This window comes from Schistocerca serialis, chromosome 12, assembly GCF_023864345.2.
Source record: "Schistocerca serialis cubense isolate TAMUIC-IGC-003099 chromosome 12, iqSchSeri2.2, whole genome shotgun sequence".
Lineage (NCBI taxonomy): Eukaryota > Metazoa > Arthropoda > Insecta > Orthoptera > Acrididae > Schistocerca > Schistocerca serialis.
Genome location: NC_064649.1, coordinates 15,334,834 through 15,355,494, shown reverse-complemented (window position 1 = coordinate 15,355,494; position 20,661 = coordinate 15,334,834). Strand labels below are relative to the sequence as shown.

Here is a 20,661-nt window from a genome sequence, read left to right as displayed (position 1 = left end):
GTGGCATGGCGACTCAAACCGCGCGGCACCGAGAAAATACAACCGAAGAAATGGTTGCGAGGTTCCTCTCATATTGATTGGGATGCCTGGAAACTAATTTACGGGCTGATCAGAAAGTCAGTATAAATTTGAAAACTTAATAAACCACGGAATAATGTAGATAGAGAGGTAAAAATTGACACACATGCTTGGAATGACATGGGATTTTATTAGAAGAAAGGAAAAAAATACACCTCATATTGCTAGACGCGTGAAAGATCTCTTGCGCGCGTCTTTTGGTGGTGATCATGTGCTCAGCCGCCACTTTCGTCATGCTTGGCCTCCCAGGTCGCCAGACCTCAGTCCGTGCGATTATTGGCTTTGGGGTTACCTGAAGTCGCAAGTGTATCGTTATCGATCGACATATCTAGGGATGCTGAAAGACAACATCCGATGCCTCACCATAACTCCGGACATGCTTTCCAGTGCTGTTCACAACATTATTCCTCGACTGCAGCTATTGTTGAGGAATGATGGTGGATATATTGAACATTTCCTGTAAACATCATCATCCTTGCTTTGTCTTACTTTGTTATGCTAATTACTGCTATTCTGATCAGATGAAGCGCCATCTGTAGGACATTTTTTGAACGTTCGTATTTTTTTTTGTTCTAATAAAACCCCATGTCATTCCAAGCATGTGTGTCAATTTGTACCTCTCTATCTACATTATTCCGTGATTTATTTAGTTTTCAAATTTATACTGACTTTTTGATTACCTGGTACATTTCATTCACGCGCACTTACAGCTTGGTGAGAAGCCTGCATGGAAAAATTCAGGGTGGATAGGGCCACAATGTAGAAACGCATTGAATAAATGAAGAGATGCTGTGAGAAAAAAGCGGACAACTGTGAATAGGGTTCCCGCCCAGTCTCAGGAAGAATGCTCAATATTCAGGGGTATAACAGGAACGGTGATTCGAAGCAAAAAAGTTAGTGAAGATGGGTTCTAATATGTATATTTTAAGAACTGTGAGCGCTAGTTCATCTCTGATACTGTGAGACGAATGTCTTTCTGTAACCTCTTTGCTTTGCATATTTTGGAAGGATGAAATATGGACGAAAACAAGAATAAAATACCTAATAAACATGGGTTCTAAAACACATACGTTAAGAGCTACGATCTCTAGTTCGGTAGAAGAGATTTGTTTGATATTAGAAAAGATGAACATGTATGCATTTAGATTCCATGTTTACTGGACTTGTTTTCTTTAGATCCACACTCGCGCTCTCAAAATATGGAAAGTGAAGACCTTGCAGCAGAAGAGATTTATTTCTGAGTATCGAAAATAAAGAAATGCTCGTAGCTCCCAAAATATTCAAATCAGAGCCCATGTTTACTGGACTTTTTTGCTTCGAATCATCGTTCCTGTCATAGCACTGAACATTGACTATACAGCCTGGGATATTGTGTGTTGATAGTTCATCTACAGGTTTGAATGAGTGAGTTTTTGAATATCAAAATATGTGACATAGGCCTACATAGCCATACCTTTTGATTGTATTACCTTAGAACCACCAATTTTTTATAACATGAATGGCTCTTAGACCTTACTATTTGACATAAATTTCAATTTGATATCTCTACCAGTTCCTGAGAAAAAGGATCTAATAAATGGACAACAAATAGGATAAAATACTGTTTATTTGATAATTAGGCAACGGCCTTGCCGCAGTGGATACACCGGTTCCCGTGAGATCACCGAAGTTAAGCGCTGTTGGGCGTGGCCGGCACTTGGATGGGTGACCATCCAGCCACCATGAGCTGTTGCCATTTTTCGGGGTGCACTCAGCCTCGTGATGCCAATTGAGGAGCTACTCGACCGAATAGTAGCGGCTCCGGTCAAAGAAAACAATCATACCGACCGGGAGAGCGGTGTGCTGACCCCACGCCCCTCTTATCCGCATCCTCCTCTGAGGATGACACGGCGGTCAGATGGTCCCGGTAGGCCACTCGTGGACTGAAGACGGAGTGCTTTATGTGATAATTAGGAATTAACAAGTTTTAATTTTTTTCCTTTATTAGTACTGTGAAACATCGCTTCTTGCCAAAATCCATGATTCTAGGTCAAAGCGAACCCTATAGGTTTTGATGATTCACTGCGCGAGTGTAAAAATGTTATATAAATGGCCGTATTTTTGGGATCCATTGATTTAGAAGCTTATTTTTTTTTAAACCGCCAACTGACCGTAGAACTCGGTATTTGATACAAATTTCAGCTTGATACATCTACCCCGACAACAGACGGACAAACAGACAAATAGGGATGTTAACAGACGGACGGACAGACAGACGACGTAGTCGTATAAAGGGTGTCGTCTTCACCGCTTGAGCAACAGAATCCCAAAAAGAGCTAAATAACTGAAGCGCGCCTCCTTGGTTGGGCACAGCGAATAAAACTGAAAAATATATATGAAAATAATAACTGTTCTCGAAAGAACAGAAATCCCGGGTTGTAGTCCCGGTCGGGGCACATTTTCAGCTGTCCCCATCGAGGTAAATCAACAGCACCTGTTGGCAGCTGAGGGTTTCAATTAATAATCATTTAAAACTAAAAAAGGTCGGAAGCATAGAAATAAAAAACAAAAGTGATAAGGAAAGAAAGCGTAAAAGAAAAAGTCATAGGAAGAACAATTAGTTTGATGGACGAAATTGCTTACAACAAGACTGCACGTCTCCTGAGATCAGCACTTGTTTATACCGCAACCAACAACGGTACAAATGAACAGTATTCTCTGCAAATATACTTCCTTTGCGAGAATGATGTCCTTAAAAGAATTTGTGTGTGTGTAACCAAACTTGAAAAAGTAACAAAATTGAATTTAAGAGTCACAGTACCGTCTGAGACATGGTCATCAGAGACGGCTACCAAACTGGCAGGACAAAGATGGGGGATGGCACAGACCGTGTCGTCTTCAAGGAACCATCGCAACACTTACCTTATGCGATTCCGAGCAACTGCACAAAAGGTAAATCTGGACGGCCCGACTGTCCACCTCAATGATTTGCCTCCGCAGCATCTCCGTCTGTATGGAGGATGCGGTTCTTTCTACCCAATTTATTGGACTGGTGCTTAAGTTCGTGGCGTTATTCGTAAGTTTAATAGCCACAACAGATGCACATAACGCAGACTTCAGACAATAATATATTCCCCCTCACCGTCTACAACAGTTTGCCAACGGTGTGGTTCAAATGGCTCTGAGCACTATGGGACGTAACAGCTGAGGTCATCAGTCCCCTAGAACTTACAAGGGAACCTCCCCATCGCACCCCCCTCAGATTTAGTTATAAGTTGGCACAGTGGATAGGCCTTGAAAATCTGAATCCAGATCAATCGAGAAAACAGGAAGAAGTTGTGTGGAACTATGAAAAAACAAGCAAAATATACAAACTGAGTAGTCAATGCGCAACATATGCAACATCAAGGACAATGTGAGCCCAAGAGCGCCGTGGTCCCGTGGTTAGCGTGAGCGGCTGCGGAACGAGAGGTCCTTGGTTCAACTCGTCCATCGACTGAAAAGTCGAATTTTTTATTTTCAGACAATTATTATCCGTCCGTCCGTCCGTCCGTCCGTCCGATGCGAGGTAACTGCGCCGTAGTATGGGGACGCTACACCTAAACAAACATCGAAACACACGACGTCAGTCGACTACAGCGCAAGGAAGAGAGAGTATTCCTGCTAACGAGGCTCCCTGGCTGGCAGTTGACTGTTCACTACTTTGGACGAGAGTGCATTAAATACGTGAGATGTATTCCGTGGGCAATATGAATCCAGCAAATATAGCTCGCGACTTCAATAACAATCGCACGGTTTTGCGGTGCGGTCGCAAAACACAGGCGCTTAACTTATCACAGTGAACAGAGAGGTCAGTGAACGAACGGACAGATCATAACTTTGCGAAAGTAAAGAAAGTAAAATTTTCACTCGAGGGAAGACTTGAATCCAGGACCTCTAGTTCCACAGCGGTTCAAGCTAACCACGGGACCACGGCGCTCTTAAGCTCAGACTCTCCTTGATGTTGCTTATCTTGCACATGGACTACTCAGTTTGTATATTTTGCTTACTTTTTTCAGAGTTCCACACAACTTCTTCTTGTTTTCTCCATTGGTCTGTGATCAGATTTTCAAGGCCTATCCACTGTGCCAACATATAACTAAATCTGAGGGGGGTGCGATGGGGAGGTTCCCTTGTTAGAACTACTTAAACCTAACTAACCTAAGGACATCATTGACATCCATGCCCAAGGCAGGATTCGAACCTGGACCAGACTGAAGCGCCTAGAACCGCTCGGCCACTACGGCCGGCAACGTTGTGGTAACTTTTCGATTCCGCGACTGTAGATATCACATGGTTTTGGTTTTGAACCGAAGAACTCATCTAGCCACGTTCCGAGCGCATTTTCATCCGGAAAGGAAGTTCCATGAAGGTTGTTCGATAGAGAGTGGGAAAAGTGAAAATCTGAGGACGCAAGATCAAATGAATAAGGTGGGTGCGAAATGACTTTCCAACCCAATCCCTGTACGGTGGTTTTTGCCTGTTCGTTATTCTTCGATGGCTACTGCAAGCCGTCTCGGTTGCTGACACTAAATATCGGTAGTGACGGTTACACCTCGGGGAAGCATTTCGTATCGCACCACACCGCCACTGTCCGATCAGACGCGCGCGGGTGTTTGATCGGGCGGTTGCTGCTTTATTGGGGCTCAACCATTCCTTTTTTTTTTTTTTTTTTTTTTTTTTTTTTTTTTTTTTTTGGTCATCAGTCTACTGACTGGTTTGATGCGGCCCGCCACGAATTCCTTTCCTGTGCTAACCTCTTCATCTCAGAGTAGCACTTGCAACCTACTTCCTCAATTATTTGCTTGACGTATTCCAATCTCTGTCTTTCTCTACAGTTTTTGCCCTCTACAGCACCCTCTAGTATCATGTCTTAGCAGATGTCCTATCATCCTGTCCCTTCTCCTTATCAGTGTTTTCCACATATTCTTTTCCTCTCCGATTCTGCGTAGAACCTCCTCATTCCTTACCTTATCAATCCACCTAATTTTCAACATTCGTCTATAGCACCACATCTCAAATGCTTCGATTCTCTTCTGTTCCGGTTTTCCCACAGTCCATGTTTCACTACCATACAATGCTGTACTCCAGACGTACATCCTCAGAAATTTCTTCCTCAAATTAAGGCCCGTATTTGATATTAGTAGACTTCTCTTGGCCAGAAATGCCTTTTTTGCCATAGCGAGTCTGCTTTTGATGTCCTCCTTGCTCCGTCCGTCATTGGTTATTTTACTGCCTAGGTAGCAGAATTCGTTAACTTCATTGACTTCGTGACCATCAATCCTGATGTTAAGTTTCTCGCTGTTCTCATTTCTACTACTTCTCATTACCTTCGTCTTTCTCCGATTTACTCTCAAACCATACTGTGTACTCATTAGACTGTTCATTCCGTTCAGCAGATCATTTAATTCTTCTTCACTTTCACTCAGGATAGCAATGTCATCAGCGAATCTTATCATTAATATCCTTTCACCTTTTATTTTAATTCCACTCCTGAACCTTTCTTTTATTTCCATCATTGTTTCCTCGATGTACAGATTGGAGAGTAGGGGCGAAAGGCTACAGCCTTGTCTTACACCCTTCTTAATACGAGCACTTCGTTCCTGATCGTCCACTCTTATTATTCCCTCTTGGTTGTTGTACATATTGTATATGACCCGTCTCTCCCTATAGCTTACCCCTACTTTTTTCAGAATCTCGAACAGTTTGCACCATTTTATTTTGTCGAACGCTTTTTGCAGGTCGACAAATCCTATCAAAGTGTCTTGATTTTTCTTTAGCCTTGCTTCCATTATTAGCCGTAACGTCAGAATTGCCTCTCTCGTCCCTTTACTTTTCCTAAAGCCAAACTGATTGTCACCTAGCGCATCCTCAATTTTCTTTTCCATTCTTCTGTATATTATTCTTGTAAGCAGCTTCGATGCATGAGCTGTTAAGCTGATTGTGCGATAATTCTCGCACTTGTCAGCTCTTTCTTATATTAGCATAAAGACGCCATTTCTCGTCACCAGCAACGATACGGCACAGGAAAGGTTCGGTGTCGCTCGCCAAGCAACTAGTGAGCATGGATTGATGTATGGCCACCCGCTGAATTTTTTTTCGCCTTAGACCATGCGGTAAACATACACCAGATTTTTGAACCTTCCCCACTGCATGCAAATGTCGAACGGTGGTGGGATGATCACAGTTCATCACATTTGCCAGCTCTCGAGTGCACTGACTTGGATCGTTGTGCATTAATGCGTCCGAACGATCTTCGTCAGAGCCCGGAGGTCCGTTATGGAAAGAATTCCGCGCCTCAGACGGAGGTCTAGTTGCTGTAGGCTGCGGCTGTACTTCGCTCCCTGGTAAGCGGGCCGGAACAGCGGAAATCAAACCGTGTCGCCTGCCGCGGCTGAAAATAACTGCTTAAAGGCTTCTGTGCGCGCTGTGAAAGGTCTCATTCTGTCCACACGGCTCTTACCATTGCGATGCGTTAGGGCAAGGGAGAGGAGGGAGGAGGGGTGGGGGGGAGAGAGATGGTGAGGGGTATTTACGTGTGTACGATAAATCCCTTCCTTAGGAAATTTCCTTCCTTCATACCTCCTCTGTATTACCAAAGATAACGTGCATCTGATGTGTCTGAAAATGACTGACTGTGCTGTGTGTAATCTGTGGCTAGTTGGACTTATTGTTGGAATATTCGCTTATGTATTGTTGGGCAACAGCGCGTAGAGTTGCGCAGTTGGAGGTGAGCCGCCAGCAGTGGTGGATGTGGGGAGAGAAATGGCGGAGTTTTGAAATTTGTAAGACTGTATGTCATGAACTGCTATATATATTATGACTTTTGAACACTATTAAGGTAAATACATTGTTTGTTCGCTATCAAAATCTTTCATTTGCTAACTATGCCTATCAGTAGTTAGTGCCTTCAGTAGTGAGAATCTTTCATTTAGCTGGCAGTATTGGCGCTCGCTGTATTGCAGTAGTTCAAGTAACGAAGATTTTTGTGAGGTAAGTGATTCATGAAAAGTATAGGTTATTCTTAGTCAGGGACACTTTTGTATAGATTATGGAAAGTCAGATTGGGCTGCGCTAAAGAAAAAAAGTGTGTGTTTAGTGATGATCAGAATAAGTAAAGAGAGAAATGTCTGAGTACGTTCAGTTTTGCTCAGCTGTTTGAAAATCAAATAACTTTAGAGGTTTACCAGCACAGACATTTATAATTTTTCTAAGGGGCGTTACAGATCTTGTTTGTACAAAAGCAACAGTACACGTTGAGATGCCCAGTTGCTTCCGCCGCCCAGAATGGATTGCGTAAGTTCTGAATAATGTTAACCAACCTGCAGTCGTCTACACTAATCGATTGTTATGACCACCGACTTACTATCGATATAAACCCAACCAGACGATAGCAGCGTACCCGGGGAGGAATGACTGCCAGTCAGACACACGCACGGTACACGAAGTATCGGTGGGCGTTTGGTCCCTGTGTAGAATGAGGAAGGCGCGCGATCCATCTGAGTTTGACCGAGGGCAGATTGTGATGGCCCGGACGCTTGGCACGACAATTTCGCAAACTGCACGATTGTCGGGTGTCCAAGGAGTGCTGTGATGTCTTCAACACGTGGCGAAACCGAGGTGAAACAACGTCAAGACGACGTGCGGTGGGGTGGTCACTCTTCATTACAGATGTCCGACGTCGTCGGCTGGGCAGGTTGGTAAAACTGGACAGGCGGGGACCTGAGGCGGAATCAACATCAGACTTCAATGCTGGGCAGAGAACAAATGAGCCTGAACACACAGGCACCGAACGCTCCTAACGGTGGGCCTCCGTAGGCGACGACCATCGCATGTGCCAGAATTATTTGCACGATATCGGCAGCTGCGACTGAAATTGGCACTGGACGTTAGCGCAGCACCAGAGCGTTGCACTGAATGCTTGCAGGTGACAAAACGAACTACGGTCGCCCAAATTGGCCACACAGGCTTGGCGAACTTCACGTCAGTCTCACCGCTGGTAGGAGATTCTGCCTACCAGGCTGCACATTGGAGACAGCCCTGTAACAGATGACTTCCTCCTCACCACTCTGTGAGGCTTGTGGTGTGACACTTTCAGTTCAGCATATTTTGGGCAACGTGTGTCATATGTACCGATATCGGTGCAGCCCTCACTCTCGATGGAGATCTGCCCACCACCCTCGCCGATGATTCCAGTTTTGCAAGAGTGGTGACATTTCGTGAACTGTCAGGCCTCAGCCCTTAATTGGTGGGAAAGGGAGGCTTCCTTAGTCCACACCCGGGAGACTGGCATGCTGACTTTTCGTCAGGGTGCTGCCGACTATTATGGTGAACGCTCCTCAACTGAAATCATCATCATCATCATCATCATCATCATGGGTCTGACACTTAAGCAATAGTCTAGGATAGGTTCGCAGGAATGTTTCGTCAGCGATCTCCTTTGAAGACCAGTTATGTTGTCCTAGCACGCTATCAATGAACGTAAATCCGCCACCCGCTTTACCTACTTTCGAATCTACGTGATCGTTCCATGTAATAAATAATTAATGATAAGGAACTGAAGAGGATTAGGGAAAGCGAAGCTTGAAGGGCAACCTGACTAAAAGAAAGGATCGCCCGAGAAGTATCAAGGAATGATCAATTTGGTAATACAAAAGAATGCAGACGGTACGAAATTGTAGGGGGAACCAAGAGAAGAATGCAGTAAGCAAGTTCAAACGGGATGTTGGTTGCAATGGCCATTCCTAGATGAAGATGCTTGCACAGGATAGGATAGTAAGGGAGAGTTGCATCAAATCAGTGTTCGGAATGAAGACCATAACAACATCGATAGAAAATGGTTCAAATGGCTCTGAGCACTATGGGACTTAACTTCTGAGGTCATCAGTCCCCTAGAATTTAGAACTACTTAAACCTAACTAACCAAAGGACATCACACACATACATGCCCGAGACAGGATTCGAACCTGCGACCATAGCGGTCGCGCGGTTCTAGATTGTAGCGCCCAGAACCGCTCGGCCACTCCGGTCGGCTCCAGATAGAACTATGATAAAAAGAAACACGCCACTGAAGACGATTTTGTAATTAAAAATGTTTGACTTAAAAATTAGTTAAGAGTATTGCCCACCGTATACAAGGTTTCTGGTTGGGATCGCGGGATGGTACACAGTTTTAACTACCGCAAAGTATCAGTTTTCAGTCTTTTTTACGAAGAAGAGACCAAATGAATAGTTTATAATTATTTCCGGCTTATCAAGCTAAATCGTTCGCAATGCGCTTAAAAATAACACCATCGTACACTAGGTAAAAATTCAGAAACGTGCGTTTGTCGAGACACTGGCCTTGGATTCTGGAGGATGAAAGCTTATGACTTGTCCGCCCATCCTAATTCAGGTCTCCCTAAATCACTTCAGGCAAATGCCGGAATGGTTCCTTCAACAAGGCCACGGGATCCATGGGGGAATACGTCACAAACACTAGCAGTTGGTAGTACGTCGGCGAAGCCAACGACTGCCAACGCGAAATTAAAGTTGTGGTATTCTGGGTAATCTGGAGCGCAGTCCGAGATACACGTGGGTTCGCTATAAACAGCGCACGTTTTAGAAGTAATTAAGCTGCAAGGTGAATTCAGTAATGCTGTACGGCGTTGGAGACAATTAGCGACGATATGCCGTTCGATTGATGACGTCTTTAGGATTGCGGTGACGTGATCCTCAAGGAATGAGCAACAGGTGACGTCACTAACAACACGAAAACACTAACAAAACAAAAACCGTCAAACTAACTCGACGGCCGCGGGAATATGGGATACTGGATGGGGACGTTGTGGTTGCCAGCGCCTTGAAACATATTAAAATCTTGAATATATCACGCTACACTGACTGGACAGTTTTCACCAGTGATGTAAATGTAACTATGGAATGCGGCATAAATGTATAAAAAATATTTTCCGCGGACATTCACTGGCTTTGACGACACAGAACCAAATTGTCATCTTATAACCTAAACCCGACCTCGGACTGTTTCCCAAACAACATGTAACGACAGTATTGCAAAGTTCAATACAAACGCCAGAGCTATTTCAGTCCAGTAAACAACATGAGCTAAGCCCACCACCATCCACAAAAACTAAACGACATACTGTAAATAAAACACACGAACGATAGCTGCAACCGAACCATACAAAAACATCAAAGCCGCTATCTACACAATATATGAGGCCACACTTTAAAGAGGTGTATTGTTGGTTCACTAGGCACCGCAAGAATTTTGGTACATTTCCGTACACCAACTGTGACAACGCTAATCGGAAGTGACAACGAAAAAAAAATTCATATCGGTATCACAGCCGAACGTCATTTCCCAACTTACATCTGCGTGATTACCCTGCTTTTCACAATAAACTGCCTTGGCCCCCGCATCGCTAGACACAAGCAATACTTTATATTCTTGAGAGCATTACTGACTAATCCGCGATAAATCTTCTATCAATTTACAAAACTACATACATAATTCACTTCTGTACAAGACAACATATAGCATCATTGATTACGATACAATATGTAATGGAATATGTAAAACCGATTCTTTAAAACACCTGTGTTTACATATTAATCAGAAGCATGTATTATGTAACTTAGCAAATGTTTGAGTTTAGCAACATCTTCTCTGCGTATAATTACTAATTCTGATGACGAAAAGATCAGGAAACTAGCTTAAATTACGTACTTTCCTCCGTTGATATGTTTTTGTTTCCCCTCTACCCAACATTTGGTCGGGTTGGGGTATTAATGGTACTTCGCCACTTTACTCGGTCTTTCCACCATTCTTCTTCCACAATTTGGTGCCATAGTAGGTTTCTCCTCCTTTCACTCATCTTTATTGTATCAGTCCATCTTGTTCTCGGTCTTCCTCTTGGCCTCTTGCCCTCAATCTTGAACTCCATCATTCTTTTTACTATTCTTTCCTCTCCCATCCTCTCCACGTGCCCAAACCATTTTAATCTATTCTTTTCAATTTTCTCAGTCAGCTTCCCCACTCCAATTTCCTTCCCAACATCTTCATTTTTCAAACTCTCTCTCCTCGTCTTTCATAGCATACTTCTCAGAAACTTCATTTCAGTAGATCGTATCCTACTCTCCTCTCTTCTAGTCATAGTCCAAGTATCTGAGCCGTAAATTAGTATGAGTGTGTGAAGTAAGCCTTGTATAGCACCAGCCTGCACCTCATTGGCACTTCCCTTCCCCACACCGAGCCCCTCACACACTGGTAAAATGTACTACTCAGTTGTATTCTATTGCTAATTTCTGTCTCTAAACGAGCATTCCCCATTAATACACTTACCAAATATTTAAAGTTGTCCACTATTTCAATACTTCGTCCCTTAATATGAATTTGTCCCTTGCCCCCTCTATCCCCTTTGGTTACCGCCATGGTCTTGCTTTTCTCCACACTATATTTCCATTCCATATTTCTCGACCTTATCATTTCTGATGTCTATTTGTTCCCCACACCACAATATCATCCGAAAATAGTGGTAGCATTCAAAAGGAAACAATACCAACAATAATTATCTCCGCTATCGACAGGTTAGTCTTACTCTCTCACAGAACGGAGCAAACTATGCAGTCATGAAACCGCTTCCCCTGTGAATTGACGGTCCTTGGGGCAACAAAAGTTTTAAAAACAAATTGAAACCATATCTGCTTCACCTCTCGTCCTATTCTACATCTGAATTTCCGAAGATATGTTTTATTTACCCAATATCGTGGCATATTAAGATTTAAAAAGAGATCTAGTTATGTAAATGGAAAGTATGAAGTCAAGATTTCAAAGAGAAAGCAGACCTTGTTTGCAAACGTACTGACACGTTGCAGATCGTGGAGAGTTGCTGGGAACATGCTCCATGGAACATGCAAAAAAGTAAGTTCCCGGCAAGCACTTATCAAAGAAACTAACAGCCATTCATTTGCAGACAACAAGAAAAATCAGTCACAAACTCAGTCCCGCTGAACGACCTACGTCTGAAATTTGAGACCTCTCATATAGGATAATAGACAGAGCGATAGTTCGCGCTAGAACTGACAAGACGTGGCGTTAATTGAACCCGAAATCCACGACTGAGCACCATATGGCGAACACGCGGTGCTAAAAAATGGCGATCACTTTATGCGCAGCAGTTATAAGATGCGGCCGGTCAGTGCGCAATTATACCGATGGAAATTAACCGTGGTTGGTGGCTACTAACTCCGCAACAGCCACTTTCACTCTTTCCTTGGAACAACTCTCTCCCCCGCTAGCGTTCTAAGACATACCCAGCCCGCCCTGACTGCGCTTTCCTACTTTTGACGCACGAGGCATTCACGATCACGCTCGTCCAGTGATCGGACTGGCTCGATCTTGCTGTGCGCGATATTCGCCAAACGGCCACCGGCGCGAAGCGGAAGGCCGCGAAACCATCAACAGCTGCGCCTGTTTACTCACTCGCAAGCAGCTGCGCGATGATACATCTGCGTGCAATCTGGACGCCAGGAAATTCCAAGGATTACACAAGAAGTCAGCGTGGTAAAAAACATACAGCCATCAACAGAGCGCAGTATAACACACGTCCGTCTCCGTGCGCATAACGTGCGACCGACGATAACACAAATTGAAAGGAAATGCTGGTGCTCAGATAAATGGAGAGACACGCTCGAATACAATATAAAAGATAGGGACGATCACTATCTCCGTAGAAACCGGCTGAAATTAATCGAAAAGGCCCCAGTAACGGTCGGGAAGATTTTATACAATGAACCACAACCCAGGATAAAACTCACTGAAAAGGCATCTACAATGAAGAGCCAAAGAACCAAAGAAAGTGATACACCTGCCTGATATCGTGTATGGTCCCCGCGAGTACGCAGAAGTGCCGCAACACGACGTGACATGATTAATGTCTGAAGTAGTGCTGGAGAGAACTGACACCATGAATCCTGCAGGTGTCTCCACACATCCGTAAGAGTACGTGGCGGGTGGAGATCTCTTCTCAACAGCTCGTTGCAAGAGACCCCAGATAATAATATTCATGTCTGGGGAGTTTGGTGGCCAGCAAAAGTGTTTAAACTCAGAAGAGTGTTCCTGGAGTCACTCTGTAGCAATTCTGGACGTGAAGGGTGTCGCATTGTCCTGCTGGATTTGCCCAAATCGGACGGAATGCACAAAGGACATGAATGGATACAGGTGATCAGACAGGATGCTTACTTACGTGTCACCTGTCAGCGCAACATCTAGACCTATCAGGGGTCCCATATCACTGCAACTGCACACTCCCCACACAATTGCATAGTCTCCTCCAGCTTAACAGTACACTGCCGACATGCATGGTCGACGGATTCATGAGGTTGTCTCCATACCCGTACACCTCCATCCGCTCGATACAATTTGAAACTAGACTCGTCCGACCAGGCAACATGTTTCCAGTCATCAACAGTCCAATGTCAGTGTTGACGGGCCCAGGCGAGGCGTAAAGCTCCGAGTCGTGCAGCCTTCAAGGGTACACGAGTGAGCCTTCGGCTCCGAAAGCCCATATCGATGACGTTTCGTTGAATGGTTCGCACGCTGACACTTGATGGCCCAGCATTGGAATCTGCAGCAGTCTGCGAAATGAATGCACTTCTGTCACGTTGAATGATTCTCTTCAGTCGTCGTTGGTCCCGTTCTTGCAGGATCTTTTTCCGGCCGCAGCGATGTGGGAGATTTGATGTTTTACCAGATTCCTGAAATTCGTGGTACACTCTTGAAATGGTCGTACGGGAAAATTCCCACTTCATCGCTACCTGGGAGACGCTGTGTCCCATCGCTCATGCGTCGACTATAATACTACGTTCAAACTCGCTTAAATCGCGATAGCCTGCCATTGTAGCAGCAGTAACCGATCTAGCAACTGCGCCAGACACTTGTTGTCTTGTATATGCGTCGCCGACCGCAGCGCCGTATTCTGCCTGTTTACATCTCTCTGTATTTGAATACGCATGCCTGTACCAGTTTCTTTGGCGCTTCAGTGTTTATTTAGAAATCAATCACGACGTTGTTTACTCTCCTCTTTTCTATACAGGGCTAAGCATTTATAACTGTTTTTGGAAATACCTGGAAAACTACAAATCGGATTATAAAAAGGTTGTAACAAAAGTTGTTAGCCTCAATGGGGGACATCCAGTGATACTAGGCTCGACCCCTTAACCGACCAACCCCAATGGAGACGGAAGGGAGGTCAACTTCGAAATCTTAAATAATGAGTCCCGTTTTTTATTGTGGGTTCTGATTCTTAGGGAAAAAGTACGTAACCTTTGTATTTAACACTTTTTCGTCGCGAAAATCAAAGCAGCTGAAAAACATTAAGCAAATGTTCGAAACAGCACAATTTTCTGCGATACCTTTTTATTGCACACATATTACAAAAACTGTGCTTGTGTCCATGTTCCACATCTCCTCCTAAACCACTGGACCGATTTCAACCAAGCTTGGTACACCTGTCCCTTACTGTCAGGCATCAATGTATGTCAGGATAAGAACCAGCAACCCATTACAGCTCAGGAGATATTAAGACATAAACACTGTGATGAGGTAATAACTGCAGTACTGTGCGTGACGTTTAAAGTTATCACTTCTTTGCTACTAACACTATTCCCAGTATATTTCGTAGACAGTACCCACGTATGCCACTGAGTGTATCATTGTACGACACACAGTTCAGCAGGTATGACGTCACAAACAGTGAGGTCCGTCAAAAGCTGCAGCATCACGCATGGAGTTTTAATCCATTTACTCTCCAGCCTGAGGAAATCCCTTGACACCTGGCAGCTTTCCACTGTTACCAATCGTCACTTGTAGAGCTATGATGAGGCTTTGTGATAGAGACGTTTACAGAATCGCGTTGCAGACACACGAAGAAGCCGCGCCCAGCTTACAGAAACTGTTTAGGATATTGCACTAAAAAAGCAGCTCATTTTTTGCTTTCGTTTCTGACAAAAAATTGGCAGAATGAATATCCGGACAATGCCTAGTCTGTCAGATAGTTCATTGATAAACGAACCAATGAATTTTTGCAACTACTTTCCATTTCACGTACACGTGTGAAAGAAATTACACCAATAATGTTGACAAAGTTGTGTGTTATGTTCTGGAGAATCTAGTTTTTTTTGGTGTAAAACCGACTTATCATTAAATATTTTAGAACAACTGCCTCTCTGAACCCCTTGAATCTTAATACACAGTTCAGCAGTTGAGACACTAATTTTTAACAGTTTTCAACCCATTTTAATTTTTTGTGGATTCCAGCAGCACCTATTATGCAATCAAAAAATGATAAAACAGTAGTTAGTATTTTATCCAGGAGAATCCGAATCCACAACAAAAATGGGGGGGGGGGTGTTCCTATTTAAGATTTCAAAGTCGACTCTGCCCCCCCCCCCCCCGCTTCCCCCTCCTGTTCCCTGCAGGTGGTCCAGGGGAGTCCAGTTTGGTGTCACTGTAGGCTCCCCTTCGAGACAAACAACTTTTATTACAGCCTTTTCTTAATCCGATTTGTAGTTTTCCATAAATTTCCTAAGACAGATTTAAATGTCTTACTGTGTATTGCCTCAAAGAGTACCTCCAAGCTGAACAGTAGAAACGTTCCTCTTCGAACAAGGAATCAGTAAGACGTGCGTATCCATAAACTAGGAATGGTAAATATGAAATGTGTATACTTTCTCCTTATATACAAACAATCCTGCTGCTGCTTGCTCGATTTTTTGTTTGCTCCAGGTACTTTGGATAGACATGGAACTAATAAATGAGGCGGCCAGAGTGTAAGATGGTGAAGACCAGGGAGTACATAGTGTACATTGTGAAAGTAAAATGGTGTAAGTGTATGATTGTGAAAATGTGAAGGTAAGTCAGTATCTCGTATTCCTGCAGCTCCATAGCTCATAAGCATTTGTTAAAGGACATCTTGCTGAAGATCATAAGCTGTATGTACGAGGTGTATTCAGAAAGTAAGGTCTCATATGCTGAAATGGAAATCACTTTGAAAATCCTATGGAACTTTGCACAGATGTGTTAGACAGTGTCTTAAGTGTGCCTGTCGATCGCTTCACATCGTGTAGAAATACATGAAAGAACAGTGTCTCCCGCCTAGTATGTGGATCTGGTGAGAGATCTCGCCTGACGCTATGCAGCCTACATAACACAAATGTCACGCGGTACTTTCTCAGCCGCATTCTGCAGGGGCAATAAAGACGCATCTGTAGCGTATCTGAAGGGAAGTGTGTGATCACCCACAACACACTCCTTAATTGGCTCCCTCCGTTCATCTCTGTTCACATGAACCGCTGGCTAAACATTTTGGTACAAACAACGAAAGGCAGACCAGTGTAGAGAATTGGCGGGAAGCGCAGGCGGATGCTTTCTGTGACGAGGGTATTGGAAAGTCTGTACAACGCCACGACAAATGTCTAAGTCGGAGCGACGACTGTTTAGGGGGGTAGCCGGGAGGTTTGGCTGACTGTTCCATAAAAAATATTTATTTTCACTGTGGTTTTCACTTCGCGCCGGTCGGACCTTACTTTCCGAACAGCCCTCGTAAAATATGTAACTGTCGGACTGGTATTCGAGCACAAGGCTCATCTGTAGCGCACGTCCATACCAAATGGCGTGCATTTCACATATAATACCTCTGAAGACGAATGTGTGAATTCGAGCATACACCAAAGCGTGACTACTTACGTTTTTATCTTAACCAGTCTTTGTTAAGGATATATTAGTTTGCACTTGCGTATTCACCTAATTGTAATTAAATCAACTATTGACTGAATTAAGAAATGTCTGCGTTGTGTTATATGTACAAATATAACTGAAATCGTGAAAGCCAGTGCAACATGTCTACAACAGAAATTGACTACAAATGAAATAACGAACGAATAAAAAAACAAATGCTTTGACTCAGGGAAGGCGTAGATCATGTATCTTCGTTTACGACAAAAAGCACGATTAGTTCCCAAGGCACAGACAGAGTGCATAAGGTCGAGATTAGCAGACCACAAATTGAAACCTGTTAGTGAGTATAGGCGTAATATTTCGTTTCAAACCCCCTCCAGCGACTCACACATAGCAACAGGTGGGCAGGAGACACTGAAGATCATACCGAGCTGCACATATACGACTACAGCGTGTTTAGATGGACAGTGTGTTTAACAAAAATTACACCGACAATCTTAGAATGAATGTAGAAGGTGTCTCGAGGAACAAAATGAGGATAGGAACCTGTGTCCGGAAACGTCATGCAACGACGCTACGAAGTGTCGAAGTTATAGACGCAGGCAGGGCAATTCCGTGACGACAGTACACACTTTCGGGGATGATGGAGTCGGATAAATGTGTCAATTTGAAGTACGGCACCTGGTCTCGAAACGAACGAGTCGAAAGTTACAAGCGAAAATCGGTTGTGGGAATGGAATACATGAACCGGCATTCTGGTTGCTAAGATTGAATGGTAGGTGACTTTCAGAAGTAGTACTATGGACCAAAACAAGAACAAAAGTGTCCAGTAAACAAGAGCTATAAAATGCATACCTGGGGAGCTATTAGGACCTGCTCATCTTCGCTACTGTGAAACCCATCTCATCTATTGAACAAGTCTTCGTAGCTGTTAACGTACGAATTTTAGTGCTCACGTTCACTAGACATTTTTTCCTTGTTTTGGTCTACAGTACCGCATCTGAAAGTTGCCTAGCGGTATATCTGTAGCAAAAGTACCGTACATCAGATCCGTTGTCAGAGGTATCACAAAGGTTTTCGCTTTAACTTCCGACTATTTCGTTTCCTGACAATGTTTCTTTATATCAAATTGATACATTTATCCTTCTGCGTCATCCCTGGAAGCTTGAAGCATTCGACGCTCTGCGGCGTCGTTGAATGACGTTTCCGAACACAGGATCCTATCCTAATTTTGTTTCTGAAGACGCACTACAACCCCTCGAAGTTCGTCGGTGCAATTCTGAAACACTATGCACATTAGTTGTCACTTGCTTCTCTTGTCTATCTGAATCACACTCCATCTTAAAGAGTTGTTACTTTTATTGAGAAAGCGTACTCAGCAAATACTGCATACGTAGCACATTCCTGTGTTCTGATTGTTAACAGGCAGGAATTTAGGTAGTGGCGGAAGCAAAGGCTTCAGGGCAGACCGTGAGTCGTGCTTGGATGGGTCATTCGGTCGAGAAACCCAAAGGTCCTGAGTTCGAGTCTCGATCTGTACTAGGAGGCAGTATCAGATAAATAACATTTGTTGCCTTTGAATGTGGTGTACAAGTTACTTACTACGCTTAGGCCTTCTTTTACGTGTTTTGAAGAAGAGGAAAAAAAAATCCACGTCAGCACAAACACCGTGAGTAAACTGTGCCACATGTTATACCTACAGAACAACTACTGATAATGCTGTGTCAATAATAGCGAAACGCACCTGAACGCGAAGAACTAATCACTTATTTACCTAAAAAACGACACACAATCTACAAACAACACTCATCAAAACAAAACTGTATCACTCTAGATCCCAATGATGATGCCTTAAAGTGAAAATGGCGAAACACGTCTGGGAGAAATAAATTACAGTGAAGCAAGAAAGAACGGTTTTTATTTACAAACAAATATACCTGTGCTTGTTGCGGAGGATGGCAACGCAAACAAAATCAAACGATATATACCTGCCATTGCCCGTAATTTGACACAATGCTTCATCACTCTTACAGATGGATAAATACTTAGATCGTGTGTTGAGAAACCCAATTAAATTACCCAGAGGACATTCCTTGTCAAGTAAGAAGTAACTGATTACACCTCTGGACAGAACACTGCGTCATCCTTTAGGTTACGTTATTATCGTACTTGCGTAACTTTCGAGACAAAGACGCACATTTGCGTAGAGCACAGCTAATGATTTGCCACCGTACAGACGGTAAAGCCCACGAAATAATGAAACAGAGATCTGTTTCGCCATGATGTTAAACCCATGTGTTTTTAGCATTAGAGAAAATAAAATTTCACAACGCAAGAAGGTATTCGAAGCGGCAGTGTTGCCTGCACGACTTCTTTACCAAAGGTATTCTTTGTTTGTTTATACACCTCCCACAAAAATCGCCACAAAGCGTATAGTGGCACATTTATCACTGACACTTGCAGCTACTTGCTCTATTAAGATCGACAAGCACCGCCATCTGTGCATAGGCGTGTGAAATGGGTCAAATGTGTGGCAGAAGTGCGTCAAAGCATCTCCTTGACAGTAAGCGAACGTACTGACGTATCGGAGCACTTAAGTGTAACCAGGGCGGTCCTATTCATTACTACAAATTCCTACTTCGCTTCACATATTCGCTGTCTTACTTCTACGCTTGGGAAGCAGGGAGTTGCTTTCCCTAATTTACAATTACAACTAATCTGAACACTTTATTAAAAAACAAGATAACTATTTAAAAATTTTAGACTCAACTGGCTACTTCGTATTTTTTTTGAATGCTATAAATTTGTCCCTTTTCGTTGCTGCTGTTATAATGAAACCATTCTTTCATTTTTTGTTTTCACCGTGCAGTCATTCTGAAATGTGAAGCATAACTCGTTAAACGCTCGCGCACTTGTTGTTACAGGTAATGCTTTCAATTAGACTCACGAACTGTACTTTTCCCTTTAACAGGAATTGCATATGAAGTAAAAGGATGGTTTAATAACAACGGCGAGAGTGGCAAAAGTCATTTATGACGGCTTTGGACTACGTTTCAACTAAAATACATGACCACTCCCCGCAGTTTTCAAACCGGCCGTTATCGTTATTCGTAGGAGATTGCAATAAAGGCGGAAGCTTCTCAGAATGATCCTTGTATCTGGAGTTTTATCTCCTACGCTTGCACGACGTCAAAAAGACAGCTGTTTGTAATCGTGGAATTGCGACTCACCGAGAAAGTTAACGCGCTGCTCCCTCCGTCTGCTGGTGTCCGTATCCCTCAGAAGCGCCAGCTCTTCGCTCGTGGAAAACACACACACGATCACGACAACAATCACACCCACGACCAGCGGACACACGCGAGATCGGAGGACTGCTGGGCGTCGCACTCACACAACCCACCACCCGTTCCCATCGCAGGTCGGACGCGCACTGAGTGGCCGCTCGGCAGCTGGTCCCACCACCTCCGCTCCTCTCCCCACCACACCATCGCTCCTCAGCCAAACAGCGTGCAGCGTCAGCTGTGACGTCACAGCGGACGCGGCGTAGGGAGAGCCTGCCAGCGGGCCGGGACAGGAATTCTCTCTCGCAACAGGGCCGGTTTGTCTCCCCTGCGGCGGCCAAGCGAGTGGTTGTCATGGAAACACCTCCAGCTTCACCGGCCGACGCGGCGTCAATGGAATGCAGGGGGAGACGAACGCTCCGTAATACAACCACGTCTACCGGGCAGGGATGGGGAAAAACGTACCGCTGACGGTATTTTAGTTCTCAGTTACCGGTATTTTTTGGTTGGTCTCGATTATAACGGATGTTTTTATTTATTTCTAAT

General features: G+C 43.9%; 1 protein-coding gene and 1 pseudogene across 2 annotated transcripts in view; one reads left to right on the top strand and one right to left on the bottom strand.

The window, feature by feature from the left end:
* The window catches only part of LOC126428450 (protein draper), a 418,154-nt gene extending 397,898 nt beyond the window's left edge, over window positions 1–20,256 (bottom strand). For both annotated transcript variants that reach the window (XM_050090385.1, XM_050090386.1), the window contains exon 1: window positions 20,065–20,256. The gene's annotated coding sequence lies outside the window, so the exon portion shown is untranslated. The remainder of the gene's footprint in view (window positions 1–20,064) is intronic.
* On the top strand, window positions 1,697–1,813 carry LOC126428536 (5S ribosomal RNA; annotated as a pseudogene).
* Window positions 20,257–20,661: the final 405 nt, after the last annotated feature.